Here is a 17,183-nt window from a genome sequence, read left to right on the forward strand (position 1 = left end):
CTTGGGTAGGAAGTGGAGCAAAGGAGCCAAAATGTAGCTTCAAGCATACAGGAGCATGATCTGAAAGACAAAGCGTATAATCAATCCTCATGTCCCATACAAAGTCATTATACTGCTGCATATTAAAAAGATACCAACAGTTTAGACAAGAATGTGAAGCCCGAATCATCCGCATGCAAAAGAGGCCACAAGTCCAATGATTGATAATCAAGCATAAAATGGTCCCATGATTATCGTTCCACATGAAGCATGTGAGAGTGGCCAATAGTGTTATCTGCAAGATTTGGCGTATTATTAAAATCCCCACAAGAAATGCATTGAAAGGCCAACAATATGAGGAAAGAGCACTCCACAACCATGCCCTTTTAGCAAAAGCCGTGAAAGCATATAGACCGCCAAATTCAAAGACTTCTCCATAGACAATACGTTGAACAACCATCCATCTCCCATCTCGGTCATTGAAAACCAAAGTCGGGAGTAGCTCATGTCTAACAAGCATAAGCACTCTAGAAAAACGTGCAGATCTTGCATAGGCAATCCAATAACTTGCAAAGTAAGTAGTTTGACTGGAAAAATGATGTTGGTTATTGTCTTGAAGAACAACAATATCTGCCTTGCATGTTTGTGCATAGTGCAAGATAAACCGCCACTTATCATAATTGCATAACCCACGCACATTATAGGAAATGCAATTCAAAAAAGTATGCATCCTGCATAGTATATACAGTGAGCAACCAAGGAAAATAAGACTCAGGTAGAAGTGCCCATAGGCACATCCTCATTTGCAGTGGGTACATGAGAAGACATAACACCAGGAGGATTCAAGAGAGTAACGCCCTGCGATGCAAGGGCTTCCCTTGTCACCACTTCCTTGTAGGAGAAGACCCCCCCACCCCCCCCCCCACACACACACACACACACACGCATGTGTTGGTCTCAACCTCCATAACTCAACATCATACTTGAGCAAAGCTCCAACCATGCTTCCAATGGTCAATCCCCCATTAGGAACTCACGTTCACATTGTCAATTAAGAAGACAAGGACAAACTGAACCGTTGCTTCACTAGTATTCAATTTAGTACTTCAATATCCACTTGCGATAAGATTGCCATCAAATGGTTGAAGTTCAAAGCACATTATGTTTGCAACTCTTGACTCATGTGAAGGAACCAAACACTCCTAGGAGTAGTTTTTAAGAGTGTACTTACTATGCTCATGTGTTGCAAGTGAATAGCCACAAGTAGGTATGAGCTTGAAATTTTCCAGGCATGGATCGTCACAGCTCTTCAATGCTCTCATTAGCTGCACTGGAAGCAACAACCACTATTGCAACAATGGAACAAATAGCTCAATGATTGAGGGAAAAGAAGTGCTAAACCAATAGTTTTTGGAAGATAGTGACATGAGGTTCAGCCACAAGAGCAATGTTTATTGACTCATGGACACCCTGCACACATTTTGGATCCTTGGGTAGCACCTTCTCCTATAGCACTATTCTCATACGATTGTAGACACTTGTGCATACACTGTAGAAATACTTATAGAAGACTTTCGAGATAAGCTATTGAGCACATGTACTTCGTATTCAAATGATCTACATGCTCTCCTCGCAAACCGTAAGCATACTCACACCAATACGACATCCTTGGCATTTCACTTTGCATCATAGTTAGGTTACAGGATAAGGTTTGGTGGAACAAGGCTCCATCCCAGATAAAAACTAGTTGAGCATTTTTCTATGTAGCAAGATATGCCTGTTTGACAATCTACATTGGCTGGCGGGCTGCTGAGATGATACCTCCTCCAACAGGATGCAATAATCATCGGGATCTTTATGGTGCACTCCCGCACCATCTTGCTTACTCTCCTAAGGGGGGGATTTTAGTGGTCAATTGTGAATTGACACAAGCAGCTGAAACAAAATGTGGAAACTTTTGAATGTATTTGTAGTGTTACTATACTCTCCAGTTTTGAACGAGGGGGCCAAGTGATGGTCTGCAATCTGTTTGATCATTAATAACAAGTCTCTCAACTAACTTCTCATTAAAAGGTTTCATCAACCACCCAATCACTCCTCAAGCTTACACCTGTGCTCTGGTGCTCTCTAATTTCCCTTCTTTGTGGCCTTGTAATCAAATCTGAATCAATGTTTGTTGTGCCATAATTTGCATCATCAGCAGCACAATGGGATAAAAATAAAAATAATAACTATTGCTCCTTGCCGCAGATTGATTCACAGTATGAAGTGTGTCAGTTACAACTCATGTGAATATGGTGCTTGGTTGATGGAAATACTTGCATTGAGTACAACCGAGGCCCATTAAGGCCCCAAAAGTGCACGGCTGAAAGGCATTTCTAACAAGGTGAAAAGTCACAATGGCCTACATAACAAGATAAGAAAGAGTGTGTGTGTGTGACCCATGACTCAATGTCCCACTTTATAGGAATAAGAAAATAAATGTCAACTATTTATCACATGGACATAACACAATGCCCCTCTTATAAGAAAACGGAAGAAAAAAGGTTTGCCATCATTAGCTTGCCATGTTGTCCAAGGGTCGACAATTGTCTCGAAGAACTCCATGGTTTACTAAGGCCTGCCTTATGTAGGCCAAAAACAGGCTTCAAAAAATTGCTGCTTATGAGTTCATGAATGAGTGTTGGCCACAAAAGCACATACCTGCAATTCATACGAGATCTCCTACCCAGGTGCTTTTACTTGATCGTTGATTTCCACACTGACATACATAATAAGGACGGCATAAAGAACACAGAGTAAAAGAGTAGGCCTGTTACAATAATCAATATCTCACATTGTAGTGTGTCTCATGAACAGAAGTGAACCGAAAAATCATTTTGAACTTTCAAAACATTGGATAATAGCCTGAGCTCCAAATGCAGTCAGCTGACTCTAATGCATGTCTCTTGTAAAAGAATTATAACTTTAACAAGCTATATGAAACTCTTCCACGTACAATCAGACGTCACTTTAACATTTGAAGCGTAATTTTTCAGATGTAGTGCATCTCTCACGAATTAAAGTCACGACTCCCACTAGTTACTTCGAACATATGTTTAAATAACATCATGAAGTTAAACAGATTACTACGCCCTCCATGCTACCATGCAATGTGCTCTCTTATTGCTACATATGATCTGTGGTAAAGCAAACAGCTCGCTCAACAGTCAGCTAGAACTAGTTATATTAAACATGCAATAGTGACATTCACTAACTTTAGAAATTTACTTTAATCACAGCCTAGATTGATTAAAAGGCAACCCAAACATATGGGAGAAGATACATGTTCAAGCTGAAATGGAAAATGCTAAGGGAGTCAGCAATGACGCTGAAATTTCTACAGGGGAGGAGAAAAGTCACCATGCATAGAGGAGGTTGAAGTTGCACGGGGTGTATGCACACTGCACAGGATGTCATCTGATTGTGCTAGGAAGTGCTTTGGCATGATGGGCAAGAAAACTCGCATCAAAGCGGCTTCATTACCCGCACATGCATGAAGCCTGAGGCGAGCTAAGGTTGAAGACCTTAGGGCCTAGGCACCTTAGGCACAGGAGAAACCGATTTCTGATTCTGTGAGCTCTGCACAGTAAGCTTCAGAGCTTGGAGCCTTGTAGAGGTTAGAGCCTTGAAGCACTTAGAATTAACGCATTCAGTGTGCAGCAAGGCAAGTGCAGATTGAGTTAAATTTTAACGCGAGAACATGTGAAGATAACGTTGAAAATCTGCAATGCTGAGGAGGCTATACAGTAGGGCAAAAGGGCTTTAAATCAAGGCAACACTCAGCATCACTAAAGAGCCCATTGAGCAATCAACCAAGGCAGTGCTATGTTTTATTGACGCAATAACACAAGAAGGAAAAACAAAGTAGAGTTAAAATTCAAACTTCAAATCCGTGCAGTAGGCATAGTTGCACCATGCTTCTGGTCAAAGAGGTCCTAAAAGGACAAATCCATTGCACAATGGTTATGGTTCTACAATCACGATGTTGAGCACACGAAGGCAGTCCATAGAAGTTTGGGTTCACATGTCATAATCCATCATATAAGTCATACGGTCAGTCCAATACCTTGCTTGTATTACAAATACTACAAGTGACTCCTAGGTTCATCTTTGTGTAAGGAGCAGCCACCTGCTGCACGGCAGATGGGAACACCTGGCCAGTAGTGTACTAAGGACGCCGAGTAACACAACCATGGCGGTGTGCAATAGCAACGCCGTCACAGCAAAGAACCCTCTGCATGTGTGTCATATGGCCCGACGACTGAGATCCCTGAGGATACTGCTGAGGATAGTATTGGAAGGGAGTCTGTGTGTAGGGTCTCATAAATTGCGGAGAGGGACCTGTCGCAGTATACCCGCGACAGGAGGATGTACCTGAGGCCCTGATCCAGTCCATCCATATCCCATACCCACTGGAGCTTGGCTAGACCTATCTCCATGCAAAAGCATTAACCGAAATCCTTGTACCTGAGCTTTAATGTCGTCAATCATTTGGGACTTTATCTTCAAGGCTTGTTGAAATGCGAAAATAATAGCATCCCGATCTGCGATGGCACTCTCAGCGACTCGCAGAGATCTTTGCAAAGCTACGTATGTGGCAGAGTGACGCTCGTGCGTACCAGCTAACTGCTCAGTTCCTAGCTCTATGTTGGCGATAGCATTCCTGGAATCTTGTAATATCTTCTGAGAAAGCTCAAACATAGAAGTAGAGTCGGCCACCCCTGAAGATGCAACAGATGTATGAGATGCTGGAGGACGCGTAGGTGGCACTATTGGTGAGCTAGGATTAGGTACGGATGTAGTGGGTACATCTTAGATGGTTGGTGATGATGGGGTGGGAGATATATTGACTATAGGAGGGGTGAATATGGGAGAAGAAGGGAGACCTAAAGTCTGTAGCTGAGCACAGGAAAGGACCTCGCTCAGAAATGGGCGAGGCGGCTGTAGGAAAAAATCCAAGGAGAATGTTGAGCGACTTTTAGATGTTGAAGGCCTCTTGATCTCATGAGTGATGACTTGATTTTTTCCTTTCTTTTGACTTCTCTTCCGATGTTCCTCTCGATCGTTGGAAGCATCCGAGTCATAGTTAGCTTCAGAATCCGACGTGAGTCTGCTCGTAAGGCGTCGTAACTTTCATCACTGGGGTCACTTGATGTGATGCCGTCGAGGCCATTGCTATTGTTTTCTGAGTCGTCATCACTCGCTGACCCTGCAGCCACGATTGTCTTTTTTCGCAGAGCTGCCCTTCGCAATTGCTTGCTGGTACCTGCCATATCAACCGAGAGAGAGGGAAAGTGTAGGGTTAAAGGTACGGCAAGGGGCGAGGCCGAAGAGGGTAGAGTGGTAGTGTTATATTGATGATGAAGGGGCGCCAGGGTTGGGTAGGGGCGATGGGAAAAGGGTAGGTCGGAATTGGGCAAGGCGAGGGAAAAGGGTAGGGTCGAGAGGCTATAGAGGGTAGGGGCGAATTGTTGCTGGGAAGGGCGAGGTCGATTGAAGAGGGCGAGGGGGTTAGTGTAGGGACGAAGAAGATTGGGTTGGGGCGAGGGGGTTAGGGTAGGGGCGAGTAGGTAGGTTATGGGCGAGAGGGTTAGGGTAGGGACGAGGGAGTTAGGATAGGGGCGAGTAGTGAGTGTAGGGGCGAGGGGGTTAGGGTAGGGGCGAGGGGGTTAGAGCAAGGGCGATGGGAAATTGGGTAGGGGCGAGTAGGTAGGGTATGGGCGAGAGGGTTAGTGGCGAGGAGTGAGTGTAGGGGCGAGGGTTTAGAATAGGGGCGAGTAGGTAGGGTATGGGCGAGAGAGTTGGGGTAGGGGCGCAAAAGAGAGGGCATGGACGAGTGGGGGTATGGGCAAGAAAGTGTGGAGAGGGGCAAGGGGTAAGATTAGGGGGCTAGGAAGTTAAAGAGGGAGTAAGGGGAAGGAATTTCAGGCACCACCCATACGTAGTAGAACTGGTATATTCAGCAATCTAAAAGGCCCCAGCTGTTGAGGGTGAGGAGATGAGCACAGTAAGTGAATATCAGACTTAATGTGGGGATAGAACTTCTTTGAGAGATAGATGGGGTGGTACAACATTTGGAAAATGAATTAGACGCCGTGTACGAGGTGAACAAACAGAAACATAATTCGCATGTGAAGTGAAGACCACAATCTGGAAAAGAATAGTACAACAGCGGTTAGGCATATTCCTTAAAAAGTGACAGCAAGGAAGGGAAGTGGTACAACAGTTGAAGATGAGAAGGCTTGATGAAAAAAGAGAGAAGTAGCCAATTAAACAGATAGAGACCTGAGTGCCACTGAATAAAGGTATAAATCCAGTATCAAAAAGGGAGAATGTTGCATGAGAGAACACAATGTGTCTATTAAACAGAGCGAGAATCAATTGGAAAACTTGCAGGGAAAAAGACAGATGTAGACATCAGAAGAACGTTGTTGAAACAGTGGGCCAGGAGAAAAGTGAGGCAAAGACAGTGATGAAGACAACGAGAGCGGTGAGGTGAATCGTTAGCAGGTTGGTAGGGAGCACACTGCAGCTATTGCTAGACTAAACGAAGAAGAAGACACGCTGCAGGTTGGAGAGAGAGTGTCGCCGAGAGAGTGTCGTCGTATCATCTGGGATTGTTTATGGTGAGGGGTGGTAGCGTTTGATCCTAGAGCCATTTACTAGCGGCAAAGAAACACCTTCCAGAGTCGCTAGCTAGACCACACCCTGTGGCAAAATTTGTTGTACCATGTATGGTCCTTGCCATGCTAGGGCCAACTTTTTTCCTTTTTTCTGATATCTAGCTTCATATAGTAGCACGAGTGATCCTTGCACTATTTTAGGCTTGCAAAGGTGGCAATCATGCCATGATTTCCAATGAAGCTGCTCTGCTTGCAGAGCTTGAGAAGCCAGTCTACGGTTTTCTTCCAACAAGGAGAGCCGAGAGAGGTTGGCTGAGGCAGTCCCAGCTGTGACCCGGAGGCTGCCCACCCTAGAGGACCCACAGTTGAATTCAAAAGGAGCAATAGCTTCCAAACCAAAAGCCAGTTGAAAAGGAGTGTAGAGCGTTGTTGCTTTGTAGGAAGTGCGATACGCCCAGATAGTGCAAAGGATTGCCTGAGCCCACGAAGCCGGATGCAGATGACAAGCTTTACGAAGTAGAGCAATGAGAACTTTGTTGGTGCTCTTTGCGTGGCCATTTACTCTGGGATAGTAAGAGCATGACTTGCAATGGAAGATTTTGTAGGTTCTGAGCAATGTGGTGATCAAGTCATTCACAAAATGACTGCCTCTATCACTGGTAATCTCCAAGGGGCACCCAAACCTGCAAAGTATATTCTCATACAAGAACTTTGCTACTCTAGAGCTAGTGCAATGTGTTGATGCTAGTACTTGGTTGCATAATCCGTAGCCACTAGGAGATACTTTCGATTACCTGGTTGAGCCGGCAGAGAAATGGGACCCACAAAGTCCAAACCCCATCTTTCAAATGCAACCATGCCATGGATACCTGGAGGGGACGGTTTGAGTGCTTACTCGGTTTAGGGGCACATCGTTGACATACATCACACACTTTTACATGAACAATGGCATCCCGAAACACATATACTGTAGAATTTTCTGAGCCGTGATGTGACCAGGATAATGGCCACCACTGGGACCGATGTGGGCGTCCTCTAAGATATGCTCCACTTCATGGGGAGAGACACATCTTCTTAGAACACCATCTGGTCCAGCCTTATAGAGCTGACCGCCAATCAAAGTGAACAATTGAGATTTGATCAATAACCTTCTCTTTTTGGGAACATTCCAGTGGATAACAAATACATTCCAATGGATAACAAATACAAAATATCACCATACCACTCTGGAGTGGTATCCACCTTAAAGAGACTGCCATTTGGAAAGTCGTCCTCAATACCGGTAGCTCTCTCACCTGTGTGAATGTGAGAGATGGTCGGCCATGACGTGACATTTGCCAAGACGAAGTACCACTTCAAAATTGAACTCTTGGAACAAAAGGAGCCACCGCTAAACCCTGCTTGCAACTTGTGGCTTATTTAGCAGATAACGCAGAGCATGATGATTAGTAATAACTGTAAAGTGAACGCCCCATAAATAGTGCCAAAATTTTTGAAGAGCATAAACAATGGCTAAACCTTCCCTCTCGATAGTGCTGTAATTGTGCTCAGTTTTAGTAAGCAAACTGCTTGCATAATGAATGGGACAATCCAGATTGAACTCTGTAATAGGCTGAGTGAGGACAACACCCACAGCTGTCTGACTAGCATCAGTATGTACATGGAAAGTTAGAGACCAATCCGGGGCTACTAAAACAAGGGCTTCAGTCAGGCGTTTTTTCAGGTAAGCAAAAGCTTGGGGTTCAGCTGACCTTGTAACTTGCTGAAAACTGGTCCAATCGCCACTAGACCACTAAACCACTTGGCTGGACCTGAACGAGAGAGACTAGACCAAGGCGAGTGACTGGACCACTTGGCTAGACCTGGACGAGAAAGGACTAGACCCAGGCTGAGAGACTACTAGACCAGGACGAGAGACTAGAGTAGCAGGTCTAGAACTAAGCAAGTTGAGGTGAAACTCTACTAGACTAAGCCAACCCAGTCAAACCCAATAGAGCAAGACAGATAGAGAGCTGAGATCCAGCAGCTCCTCGACTTGACTCTGCACTCTACACGGAATGAGATTTCAGTTGAAGTCCTACCAGGCGTTCCAAAAATGACGGCACCTGTAGCGGAGATAAAGTGTCGTGCTCTCTACAATGGGTGCTCCTCAGTGCAATGTGGTTGACATCTCACTCCAATAGATTGAAAACAAGAAACAATAAACAATGAATAATAGAGCAAACAAACACAGCAACTCAACAGTAGAACTTGAGCAACTCAAAGAAACCAGTACAGACTCTGGCAATGGCAGCACACTCAGCTCCAGCCAAGAATTCATAGGTACCATGGGGTGTCGGGGCTTAGATGTGCGGGGATGGTGCATACGTGTTGTGTATAACTCAATATGCTAGACTCTAGACTTCTGACCACACAAAAGTAGATCCTCTGATCCAAACCCACTACGGATATATACAAACATGAAGAGCCACCAACGACTGCAAAATAACCACTACAGCTAAGCCTATCTATGAACTGTGGTGGTGGTGTGCTGGCCACTGGACCATCCCCCTGTATCCCTGCCACGTGTCACTGACCAGGCAAGAATCCGTCCAGTGTGAAACCCGGCCCAAATATGACTAACTGCTTGTCCCGTGCCAGTGGCACTGTAGCCCTGCTACACCTCCGTTCTAGATCTTCCGACTTGATGGTCAATTCCTTCCCAAGCGGGAAATTCCCGAGAGACGAGCTGTCACTTCCGTTTCCAACTATTCCCAGAGCGTGAGCTCTACAGACTGTACCCGATTCTGTTCCTGGAATCTCTGAGCATGGGCCGAGGCCTCGTTGCTCCTTTGTGATGGAGTACCTGCCAAAAAGCACAAACACGAAACAACAACTCGTATGGCGAATTCACAATTGATACTTGTTGCTCCGAGTATGTGAAAGCAAGCTCCGAGTATTTGCCTCTCTCGGTCACTTGTAGATTTCTGGCGATGGTGCTCCCTTGTTGCTAGCGCTTGTGCACAAAAATTGCCGCTGAGAGAGAGGATGGGCTTCTTTTATAGGCTCCCGCACCCGGCAGGAATAGCCGGTGCGGAGCTGGCTGAAATAAAGGCAGCCATTAGCGCTAGGAAGAGATAGAAGTTGTGCGCTGTTTTTGCCAGTCAAAGAGAGACAGGAATTGTACACACAACAACTCGTATGGCGAATTCACAATTGATACTTGTTGCTCCGAGTATGTGAAAGCAAGCTCCGAGTATTTGCCTCTCTCGGTCACTTGTAGATTTCTGGCGATGGTGCTCCCTTGTTGCTAGCGCTTGTGCACAAAAATTGCCGCTGAGAGAGAGGGTGGGCTTCTTTTATAGGCTCCCGCACCCGGCAGGAATAGCCGGTGCGGAGTTGGCTGAAATAAAGGCAGCCATTAGCGCTAGGAAGAGATAGAAGTTGTGCGCTGTTTTTGCCAGTCAAAGAGAGACAGGAATTGTACACTTTTATTCTCAGTTCGGAAGCGTTGGCTTTTGTTTTTTAATAAATCTTTGCTTTAATTTAAGTGGGCGGCCGGTCACTTTTTAAAAAAAATGTGAACCTAGACAAAACTCCATAAAACTCAATGAGCTGAAAAATTGATGCTATGCAATCACATTCCAAGCGTCCCCGAATGCAATGTCAGGCACATATGCAATGCAAACACATATTCCTCGTGGGAAAGCATTCGCGCTTCTTGGAAAATACTTATATATATTCCGCTTTTAAAAAAAAGCTTCTTAGAACCCATCTTTATTTTTGTGCTTGCGTCTTTACGCGTATTCCTTTTTCCAATTCGGGTTTCCTGCCAGACCAATAGAGTATTCCCTTTCCAATGCTCCTGACACTCATCACATGACTCGTCAAGAATATCCATTTCCCGGTCTCTCCTACCGAACTAACTGTACAACCCCTTCCCGATGCTTAATGTCACTCATCATATGACACATTAGAGTTGTCTGTTCCTGATGGCTTTTAATAATTCCCGTAGATCTACAGTTCCCAACCTTACGGTTCAAATGCACACATTTTAAATATCCTAATTTCAATAAAAAGAAATTACTCAAAAAAAAAAGAAAATAGTCCATTTAGCAACATGCTTCATGCTCACGCGTTTAGTTAGAGAGGGTTGCCCTATTGCCCCCTTCCTCTTTCTCTTCTATGCTGAGGCAATGAGCAGATTTTTGACTTCACAGTAGGTTGGTTTGTGTGGTTAAGAGCTTCCTATTGGGGAAGACGAGCTGCTTGACGTTGTATTTGCTGACGACTCATGCATGTACTTGAAGGGCCATGAGGCCAATCTGCACAGATGTGAGTAGGCTCTTGAGGTGTCTTTGGGACCCCTTTCAGTATTTCTTTTTGTATTAATCTGGGTTCAAAGTACAAGAGTGGTTGGGTCTCACTCTCAAACTCTGCGTCCAGATGCTCTACAGAGTGGGAGCCCAAACCACTTATTTATTTGTTTACAAGGGATGCCAAAAGCAAAGCCCCAAAAGCTTAAAATCAAAGGCTTTTTAACTGTTTTTTTCTCTCACAAGCTCTTTTGAGCCTTAAAGTAAAGCAATTAAAAACTCTCTCTCTCTCTCTCTCTCCTCTCTCTCTCTCTCTCTCTCTCTCTCTCTCTCTCTCTCTCTCTCTCTCTCTCTATAAGTCCTTGCGTAGGAAAATCCACGCAGCCAATACTTTGCGTGAAATAAAGCATGCGCGGAGAAAAAGCATAGCCCAAGCTGCCGCTCAGCCTGCCGTACGGATTTCCGCCATTCATGGGCTTGCCAGTACGTGCAGCCACCTCATCATGTCAACGGGGCAGCAGTAGAGGCTGTGTGTGTGCACGCGCGCTGGATAGCCACGTCATCACATTTGTGACATCTTCAAATGTTGCTCGACGAAGGCATGCAATGGAAGAAGGAGAAAGAGGACCTGCACGTAGAGATACAAGCACTTAAGGCGGATTCACAAGGACTCAAAGAAGAGGTCTTAGCCCTCAAGCGAGAACTTGCTAATAGAGCAAGCAATGGACTAGAGGAAGGTGAATTCCAACCCTCGGTGATAGAGGAATTCAAGGTCATCAAGGAACAGGTACGGATGATCAAAGAGGAAGAGAAAGAGAATGGGGCAAAGACGTCTTCGTGTGTGGATGTAATCACGAAGACACAAAAGAAGGCGGATGAGGCCGAGAAATGGATAGAAGTCGCTAAGAAAGGGAAAGGGAAAGAAACCACATCTATCCCCACTCCTACAATCATCAACATGACTTTAGAAGAAGAGCAGCGAAGGAAGACTAGAGCTTTGCACATACGAATAACCGGTCTAAAAGACCGGGATGATGTCGAAGGGGAAGTCAAAGAACTTCTCTACATGATGGGTAGTGCGGCTACTCATACAAAGGCATGGAGGGTAGGAAAGAAGACACAAGGAAATGGGGAGACTTCAAACGAAAGAGCTCTAATCATGCGCTTCCCATCCATGGAGACAAAGAAGGACTTCTTGAAGAAGCGACCAACACTAAAGAAAACGGGCATATTCCTTGGAGATGACCTCACACTCAACTTGCTCATATGAAAGAAGTTATGCCCGAGATTAATGACAACTCGAGAGAAGGGGAAAGTGGCCTTCTATAGGTATGGACAAGTGGTTATTCTAGAGAAGCGCCCCGCATGACGGTGCGAGACCTGTGAGACCACACTCAAAGTGGCTACATGGAATTGTAATGGATCTTTGCGCCTTGATGTAGGGGCCTTTGAGGATAGTTTCACAGGGAGAGACATCATTTTCTACTCTGAGACGCATCAGGCCCCGGGGCAGTCCATGCCCCATGTGAGCGAATACAAATGGGAGACAACTTGCAGACAGGAGACTCGATCAGAGCGCAGAGGACGAGGTTCAGGAGGAGTGGCAGTCTTATTCAGAGAGGAGCTACAGTCTCTGATACATATAGCTCGGAGGGATGAGCACGCTAGGTACATGCGGGTGAGACTGAAGGCAGAGACATGCAGATATCTCTACATTGCTATTTGCTATTTCCCTCCTAGTACGTCAGTATATGCATCACCTATAGGACAGTCCCCCTTCTCTATTTTAGATGATGATATATGGAGTTTTCCAGAGATGGCGACATTATTATCTTGGGGGATTTCAATGCTAGGACTACCCATTCACCAGACAGTATTCTATGATACCTCAGAGGAGTTGATGCGGAGCTTTGATATTACAGAAATGGGCATGTCTAGATTATCACAGTATGAGGAGCACATTGAGTATGGCAGATACTTGATCGATATGGGGACTGCACATGGATTGGCCATTTTGAATGGCCTACAAAGATTCCCTGCAGAAGCTGGTGGTTTTACATGCTTTCCACATCGGCATGGCGCCACTACAATGGATTATGTTTATGGCTCCACCAGGACTCATTTCTTCCTTTCACGATTTCGTGCTGCGAACTAGGCCAGTTGGGGTAGCAGTCGATCATGCTATCTTGTCTTTCACTCTATCGTTCTAGTTCAACACAGCTCCATTGGAGAGGGCCTCCACACATACTTAGTATACCTTCACGAGGGAGACGGATCACGTGTACACTGATGAGATATACAGGCAGCTATGCACTTAGGAACCAGGACGACCATTAGATGAGCTCACCTAGATTCTGACAGAGACGCTACATGCTGCAGCATCAGAGGCATATCCCCACAGCCAGCCTACACGCAGACGATCTGGAAGCATGCCTTGGAACAGTTTTGGTATGATGAGGAGTGTAGAGAGACGAGGATCAGATTGCAAAGAGAGGTGCTCATGGGTACTACACCACATAGACAGTCACGGATTATGTTCCACCGCCTAGTGCGACGAAAGAAGAGGGCTTTGTCACAAGACGGGCACCACTTGCCACTAGAAAAGAACAGACTGGACAGACTTTTAGCACTTCATTAACAATTGAACTGAGAGAGAGAGAGAGAGAGAGAGAGAGAGAGAGAGAGAGAGAGAGAGAGAGAGAGAGAGAGAGGACATGCGACACGGAGTGGCGGAATTCCACCCCAGAGAGTATTGGCCCCAAACCTTGGCGCCCCTTTCGGTATTTCTTTATATTGCATCAACACAATACAAGCCGGTACTCCAGACTCTGCACCTTCTCCAGGAAGCATGCAAGAGAATGAACCCTAACCTCATATTTAAAGGCCGCTTTGGCCTAAAAAGCAATTACAATGAAAAGCCTTCAAACTCAAAAGCATCTGGTCTAAAAGCAAAGCTAAAAAGCTGCCAACGCAATTTACGGAAATTAATACAGCTTGCCATGCCATCACGCCAGTGCACCAATACGGAAAGGCCGTCAGCTGCCACGTCATCATGTCAGCGCAATTTTCGGAAATCTGCCACGTCATCAGTTCGTGTGTGTGTGCGTGTGTGTGTATGGGTCCTGCTTTATTTTAATCCTTTGTCACTTGGAGCCCCATCGGACGGGGTCCCCATAAGTTGGTAGGACTTCTTCTTCTGTTGCTTGTTCTTCTTAGGGTTTAGGCCCCTCGGCCCACATCTGTAAGTTGGCTCCATTCTTTAGGCTTTGACACGTCAGCAGTTTGTTACATCTCCCCTTCTTGAAAGAGAGTAATCGTCCACGATTACAGCATATCTGCAAAACAACTCAAGTTAGCTTAAAAATTTCCGAGGGACAATCAATTTGCTCTTTTTATTAAGGAGTTAGCTTCTCCTTTCTGCTCTTTTTATTAAGGAGTTAGCTTCTCCTTTCTGCTATTTTGATAAAGGAGTTTCTCCTTTCGGCTGTTTTGATCAAGGAGTTCGCTTCTCCTTTCTACTCTTTTTATCAAGGAGTTAGCTTCTCCTTTCGTCTAGATCGGAACTCTTGATATTCCGGCGTAGTAAAATTAGCCATCACACCCAGACTGTACTGATCTTCCATGGGTGTCTTGATGCACTAAAATCACATACCCAAGCAATCTCATCCAATTATGAATATTCAAGAGTTGGCACATCACAATGCAACACAAATGCTTACATATGCATGTTACAAGACATAGAAACATAAAGCCGCCGATGAACACTCCTCCCGCATAACCTAACAAGGTCCGGGCCGGGAGATATTCAACGACTCCCTCATCACTCCTCACGCATAACCTAAAAAGATCCGGGCCGAGAGATATAGAGGCCTTTTACAACCAAACGCCCCCCAGACCGCAGCCTGCGTCGTTTGGAGGTGCTGAGAGTAACCACTGCTTAGACTTCTTAATACTCCTCCCGCATAACCATCCAAGTAAGGGCCGGGAGTCACAACAACAATTATTTTGCAAGCATACAACGAAACGCTCCCAGGCATCGGCCTGCGTCGTTCTAAGGTTCAAACAATACCAAAACAGTATATCTCACTTCTCCACTCGGGAGTAAAATCACCAATCAATGAAACTAGTATTAAAACTAGAGTCAAACATTTCAAATCGGCACCAAGACAGGTTCAAAACAGATACTATCCATTTCAAACAAAGTTTCAAATAATACTTTCTCAAACAAAGTTCAAAGGTATCTAACTATAAAACAACTAGAGAGTTCATTCAGGATTTTGTTCGGACAACCGAACTTTGAGGACGCCTGGCTTGCCCTTCTGCATTACGGTGATGGTTCGGTTCTGGACCTGGAGAGTCACATCAGTCTTGTCATGCCAAGGCATGCCTAATAGAACGTCACAATTGCCCAACTTCATGATGTGGAAATCAGCTTTTCCATGATAATCTTGAATATTCACTGGAAGAGCACCAATGAGCGGTACTACTTTCTGAGTTTGCCCTGTGGCTAGCTCAGCTTCAATTTCTCCACCCTCTGCATCATAATCAAAGTGCATCTGCTTTAAGAATTCTGGATGGATGAAGTTCTCTGTAGCTCTGTGGTCAAAGAAAATAAGGGCTTTGAAGCCATTGACTTTGCCATATGCTCGACACAAATCATTTGTACTCTCAAGGCGTATGCCATAAATATCAGGAACTAGTCCAATAGCGGGTCTAGCTCTCTTAGCAAGAGGTGGCGCTGGGGTTCTGTCAACCGTTGGTGCGGGCGTCGGCTCCTCTGGTCTACCAGTGCATTTGGGACAATTAGAATGATTATGCCTTGTTTGAAAGCAGCCAAAGCATCGGCCTTCTTGTAGTAAGGTGTCTCATTGTTGAGGCGTCAAACGAGGCCTTTGCGGTTGATTTTCACGAGACACTCGAGAATTTGTTCGTTGTTGCCGAGAGTTGTGGTTAGTGGCCGGAGATTCTTCTGTGGTAAACTCTAGCTTTCCCTTCATCAGTTTGTAGCCGACCACGGCATGGTCCATAAGTTCTTGCATTGTGGAGACCTGCTTGGATAGACAATATTCCTGCAATGGTGATGGTAGTCCAATGGTGTATCGCTCGCATTGGGCCTCCAAGGGAACAGATCTAAAGGACACCGGAAGGTACACGTTGAGAAACCTTTGGTTATATTCGTCCATGGTTTCGGTGGCAAGCATTTTCAAGTTGCCCCACTCTGCCAAAATCCGGACTTCAAACATAGAAGTCATGTAACTACGTGCAAAAACTGTCTTGAAAGCTTGCCAGGTCCTTGGAGCATGCGGTTGTGTCGCGATTGAACTCCACCATTGCATAGCATTATCTTTAAGAAATCCTGCTCCTCCAGAAATCTTGGACTCTTATGTATAGTTCCCTAAAGCATAGATGTTGTCGAATTGCTGTAGGAACTGCAATGCTTTCTTGCGATCTTTCACCCCGGAAAAAGTAAAAAATTTGACTGTCGTGCCGCCATCTTTGAAATCTTTGGGTTGGTTAGGCGCATATCCCGGGTATGGATAATAAGGGTATCCATATGGGCTCCAACCATTGTAGCCTGGTGGCGGTGGTGGTGGTGGAGGTGGGGGCAATGGCGGTGGCAAAGGCGGCTGCACAGGATCAAGGTCAGATGGCTGCACCATATTCCTGAAGACTCCCCCGATCGGAATAGATGGCTAAGAAGGTTGCCGGTTGGAAGCTCTCGTACTTTCTGGTGCCAGAGGAGGAGGTACCACCTGGGGCATCAGAGGGGGTAACATAGAGTTCAAAAATTGTTGAACACTTTGCAGCATCGGAAGAGTCTGCTGAGGATGCTGCGAAAGAATGTCGTGGAGTTCGTTGAGCAAAAACTGCAAATATTCTGCTGAATCCATGAATTCCAAGTCTTGGGTTCTTTATGGCTTATGCCCTGTAAGACACAGCGATGAAGACGGGAGCGCGCCGGATGCGCGATGAAGTAAGGGTGGGAGTGCCTAATAAGTCCGGGTTGGAGGGTGAAGATACCTCAAATATAGCTCTGTCTGCTCTTTTGTGGGACCGGTATGCTTTCAGAAAAGCACACGCCTGATGCTCTGATACCACTGTCACAAGACGGGCACCACATGCCAATAGAAAAGAACAGACTGAACAGACTTTTAGCACTTCATTAACAATTGAACAGAGAGAGAGAGAGAGAGAGAGAGAGAGAGAGAGAGAGAGAGAGAGAGAGAGAGAGAGAGACGACACG

At 45.5% G+C, this 17,183-nt stretch overlaps 1 protein-coding gene across 7 annotated transcripts in view; it reads right to left on the bottom strand.

Annotated features, from left to right (window-relative positions):
• Positions 1–2,184: 2,184 nt before the first annotated feature.
• LOC147460703 (FAD-binding protein) overlaps positions 2,185–17,183 on the bottom strand; it is a 113,379-nt gene continuing 98,380 nt past the window's right edge. For 2 of the 7 annotated variants that reach the window (XM_086499302.1, XM_086499330.1), the window contains exon 9: positions 2,185–2,791. The gene's annotated coding sequence lies outside the window, so the exon portion shown is untranslated. The remainder of the gene's footprint in view (positions 2,792–17,183) is intronic. The other 5 variants (XM_086499318.1, XM_086499325.1, XM_086499308.1 and 2 more) reach the window with 5 other exon arrangements.

This window comes from Adiantum capillus-veneris, chromosome 3 (genome assembly GCF_014529385.1).
Source record: "Adiantum capillus-veneris isolate H3 chromosome 3, ASM1452938v2, whole genome shotgun sequence".
Taxonomy (NCBI): Eukaryota; Viridiplantae; Streptophyta; class Polypodiopsida; order Polypodiales; family Pteridaceae; genus Adiantum; species Adiantum capillus-veneris.